The sequence below is a fragment of the Silurus aristotelis genome (assembly GCF_946808225.1).
Source record: "Silurus aristotelis genome assembly, chromosome: 18".
NCBI classification, from domain to species: domain Eukaryota; kingdom Metazoa; phylum Chordata; class Actinopteri; order Siluriformes; family Siluridae; genus Silurus; species Silurus aristotelis.
The window spans coordinates 2839699-2844698 of record NC_139591.1 but is presented as its reverse complement, the minus strand read 5'-3'; the positions used below and the strand labels follow the sequence as shown (position 1 = coordinate 2844698).

General features: G+C 37.9%; 1 protein-coding gene across 4 annotated transcripts in view; it reads left to right on the top strand.

Annotated features, from left to right (window-relative positions):
- Positions 1-7: 7 nt before the first annotated feature.
- Positions 8-5000, top strand: part of pam (peptidylglycine alpha-amidating monooxygenase) — a 65835-nt gene continuing 60842 nt past the window's right edge. Inside the window, exon 1 of one of the 4 annotated variants that reach the window (XM_083568111.1) lies at positions 8-146. The gene's annotated coding sequence lies outside the window, so the exon portion shown is untranslated. Of the gene's footprint in view, positions 147-2685; positions 2920-5000 lie in introns of those variants that run through there. The other 3 variants (XM_083568110.1, XM_083568109.1, XM_083568112.1) reach the window with 3 other exon arrangements.

The following is a 5000-nucleotide window of genomic DNA, read 5'->3' as shown; positions in this document are numbered from 1 at the left end:
CTCAAATGTTTCGGCTCACCATCGAGTTTTCCTGAGCGCCTTTTTTGGCCTGATGGCGGATCTTCTCCTGGAGCTCCAGATGAGTTTTTGAGTGGACCAGAGACTTTCCGGAGGCGCCTGAGGACATCACAACAACAACAAGCACGGTAAAAACACACTGCTTCATGTTATTTTTCATCTATTGAGGAGTCAAAATGAAAAATCGGTGTCAATGAAAGAAACCAGAACTTCTAGAAGAATCCCTGCGCTTTTCCAGATTTACTCAACTGTTCTCCTCCAACGATGAGATATTTGTGTTATAAAACACATATATTTATAAGATAAAGTGTTAAAATCTTGTATTTTCTGACGCTCTGTCTCATGTTTAGCTCTAATCTAGAATAATGATAGTTCTTCCTCTTCTGCACATTTCCATTAGAACTGATGCTAGCCCCATTTATATATAAAGACGTGTATTTTATTATATAATAAATATTTTTACTTGTATGTTTGATAAAGTCAGCTTTAGTTCAGAGATTTTTCTACAGTTTCATGTCACTTTGTGGTGGACCATCCCAACCAGTCTCCTGTAAAAGTCTGTTGGGTGAAGTTTGCTTCATGAGGAACTTGGTGTCATTGTTATGGAGTTCAGACAAACACTTCTGATGAAGGAGAAAACTCTGAGGTCCAATGTCTCAACGGTGTCTCCTTATTGTTTAAGATGAATTTCAGAACCACCAGTTTACAGACACGACCCAGAACCAGAACCAGAATGGGTTAATATTGTGCATAATGTACAAGACTGGTGCACCTTAATGGTCTAATGGAGAAGGTACTGTCCTCCTAAACCAGGGATTGTGTGTAAACCAGAGGTCAAAGGATCAAAACCATCCTCTAACCTTCATAGGGAGGTTCAAACTGCCACGTTTGGGCCCTTGAGCAAGGCCCTTAACCCTTTCTGCTCCAGGGGTGCTGTATCATGGCTCTAACTCCAGCTTCCTAACAAGCCTGGATATTTTAAGCAAGAATTTCACCGTCCTGTAACGTACATGTGATAAAGTATATATAATACACTATATAATGTAGTGTAAAGTAAAGGCTTCTTTTTTTCCAATATTAGCACAGTAATGGAAATCTAACATGTAAAGAAAACAAAAACACGACATAACGTTCTTTAATGTCTGATGCAGTATGATGCAAAACCCGGTTACTGACTGTAGCATGAAGTACAGTAATGTACCTGTGAAAATTCCAAATGCTTTATTGGCACAAAGGAAGGAGAGCGCAAAGGGAAAAAAGAAAGAATAAAAAAAGAAAATTATAATAATAACAAATATTTGAAATAAATACATGACATATTGAAAAACTATATGCATGAGATAAGGACCATATAAATGCAGAGATTTAAAGGAAAGAAAAATAATAATAATAAAGAAAAAATTCGGACATTTATAAGGGGAGAGGGATTGCTGAGTGTTCCTAATATTGTGGAAAGGCAGGGCAGTAATAACTACTGTATACTTATGTAATAATAACTATTTTACCACTGTAGTAATAACTATATTACTTATAAATGATGTATTAATAATACATTCCTTATGTAGTAAAAACTATATTCAACATTAAAAATAGCTTAGAAATGCAAAACATAAACTTGATTGTCTTTTTTTATTAAAGTAGTTTATTATTAACTTTACTGAACATCCAAAGTTTAAATTTTTTAAAAGAATTTTTAATGCCTGCTTGGTTAAAAAATTTATAAAATATTATTTTATAAAATTATTTATATTATAAAATATTTTCAATAATAAAATAATTTTTTTTATCATAATATTTATAAAATATTTTTATTATAATATTTGAAAAAAAATTAAATCTAACAAATCAAATTAATGCAATACCGTTTTTTTATTATATGAATTTGATTAAATGAGCGATTAAATTGGCACAAATTAAATAGATTCATTACAATTGAATAAATGGAAAAATTCAATTCAATTGTTTACATATGTTTAAAGCCCATTTTTGGTAAAAACTGGTGTGTATATAAGTGTGTGTTTGTGTATTACATTTAATATAAAATTTTCTAAAGATATGTTCTACTTAACTGTTCAGGATACTTTAACAAACGTTTTCATTCCTTCTGTCCTACATTTATTCTCTCCCTCGATATGTGGAATTATCAGGATTTTCTCCTTATAAGATAAATATTTGAAGCTTTACATAAAACCCAAAAGAATCCATTTGGCGAGACTCCTAAAAACGGAAGTGGCTGCGATTTCACGCACTCGCAAAACAAACGTTATACAACGTATGCAAATGGTATTTCTGCCACAGTGACACTGCGCTAACTCTAAACTCTTGTTTTATCTCTGCCATTGTTGTGTATGTTTTTAAGTTAAATAATAATCAAAAAAATTGTGTACATATGCTCACAGAACTGAAAGTCCGGGTTGGAAACGGTACCGTTACACCCCCGCATGTGTACAGTATTTAATATATTGTAGCCGTCTATAAAAGATCTGTTTGATAATTTGCATTTTAAATGTTGCACTTAATTAATAAACCTTTGTACAATAATCTATTAAACAATAATCTGTCAAATAATTCCATTATCCAAACAGAACCCGTGTTTACAAAGACAGAGGTCAAACCCGCTATTTTTTCACGCACGTCCGTTGCCCCACGGCTGCTCGCTTACGTTTCGGAGATGCCTGAGTCGCAGGTGCACGCATCCGTTACCATAGTTTCCTCCTCGTGCGAGAGAGATGATGGTGGTGATGATGTCAGCATGCACGCTGAGCCATCCCCCTCTCTCTTTCTCTCTCTCTTTCTCTCTCTCTCTCTCCGTCATCTCACTCACCCTCCCGACTCTGTGGCAGCGGAGAAGCAGCTGTCCTCTCGTCTCTCGGCTCTCATCAGGCGCTCGGTTGCGAGAAGGTAGGCAGCCCGGCGAGTCTGCTTTTACACCGTGCGTTTGTGCTTCAAGAGTTTCAGGAGAGATTGTGCGTGAAACGATCGGTCTTAAGGATGTCTTTGGAAACTTGTGCGTTTGTCGGACGTTTTTAGAGCTGCGTGTTCAAGACAGATGTGTTTTTTATTCTTCTTTAAAAATCGCTCTTACATACAAGTCCGGGCTGAAATCTAATGCGCAATCAGCAAATCAAATCCAACTTATGGATTTGGCTGAAAGCGTCACAAACGGTGGCTTTTTGACACGAGCCGTCATTCTGTAGTTATTTATGATTATAGATGAGTTTATTCAGATCCCCCATGCTTCATGTGTTTAAAAAAATTCGGTTCAACTCATAAGTCTGGTTTTAAGGATGTAATTATTGTAATCGTGCCTTCGATCCATCAGGTATAAGAGATTATTGCTCTTTCCTCAATGGTGTGTTTTATTCTGTGGATTATTGGATTGAATTTGTGGTTCTTTTATTCTGTTTTTTATCTTTGGAAAACATCTGTAACTGTCTAGGATGAAAAATAATGATAATGTTTGAGATGCAAGATTAAGGATTTCTTTCTTTTTTTTTTTTTTTTTTTAAAGCGTATCTTTTTAAGTTAAATTGTCAAGGAGTTGAATTAATTTCGCTATAATAAATCCTACATTATAAACACGCCTTTATTTAAAGTGCGAGTTCACTTGGGTGCGTTGTTCAATTTCAGTAGTTCACATTTCTTTCCCCTGATCGAAGGTTGCTCCACCAAAGAGTTTTTTTTCCTGTCCTCCAAAGCCTCCATTCTACAGTTTTCTTTTTTAATGGTTAAACAGTGTCCTGAAAGTAAAGCTTATCTCATAAAGTACACAGTGATGCTGTTTTATTTTCCCACTGGCTCCCCTGCTTCCTACAGAGAGGATGGTGTCGTGTTGGCATATGGACCGTTCTCGCTGTTGGAGTGGCATCTCCGCCCCTAGAGCTGCTCTGCAAACACAGAGGCTTCTCATTTCTCTTTCTCTCTCTCTCTCTCTCTCTCTCTCTCTCTCTCTCTCTCCCCTCCTTTTCTTTTCGTCCCTGCCCAGCCTTTGGCGCATGGCTTTCCTTCTTCTTCTCCTCTGTGCTCTCTGCGTTTTTTTATCCTTTTGGCTTAGTACAGCTGCATTGGTGCAGTGGGACAGAATGCTTTCCAGCACTCGTTTATTTGAGCTCAGATGTAGCTGACAAGCGTGTGGAGAAATACCAAGTGCTCCACATTCCACAGAGAAATTTCATAAATTAAAATTGAAACACATGTTCCTGTAAAGCTGCATTACGTTAGAACCGGATCTGCACAGTTCAGCAATTATCAGCCTTTTTTTTTTAAAAACTCTTATTCAATGAAGTAGTTACATGTAGGAATTCCTGGAAGAATGTTGGCAGTGGCAATAAAGTTACTTGACTGGAATTGTAACATGTTTCCTACCGAATTAGCGCTCTGCATACATCTCAGATGTTTAGCCCTGAAGATTAAAGGGAGACGAGACGGTATAACAGGTAAGAACACCTGTCTCCCAGGGCTGCTGTGAATGAGCAGAAGGACCAGAGTGGGCTGTTGTGCTGCTGCGTGATGAATGGATGTCGTAGGCAAAAGGCCTTATTTACAAAGCCGAGGCCAGGAGGGCCGTCACACCGTCAGTTTCAGGAAAACGTCAGCGCGTTCGCAAACACTCGGGCGAACGATACATGCTTGAACGTGCTCAAGGCGCTTCGGTTGTCAACTGAGTGATGAATAAGAATGTGGTTTTGGCAGCTGGTTGTACACGCGCTTACGAGGTGGTAGCAAACATTTCGAGCCTCTGATGGCGAGTTTTTTAACACGCCAGCAGATGGCAGCACAACGCTGCACGCAGAGTCACAGGAAGCACCGACCTTCATAAATCTGTGAACACTCGTACACCTGCACATTTATGTAGGTGATTAATCACACAATCATGTGGCAGCAGCCAGGTGCAAAAAAATCGAAAAGTCAGGGGAAAACCTGTTTCTACGATTGCCTCAGATTCTGTTCTTAGATGACCATAGAGGAACCCATTGTGGTCT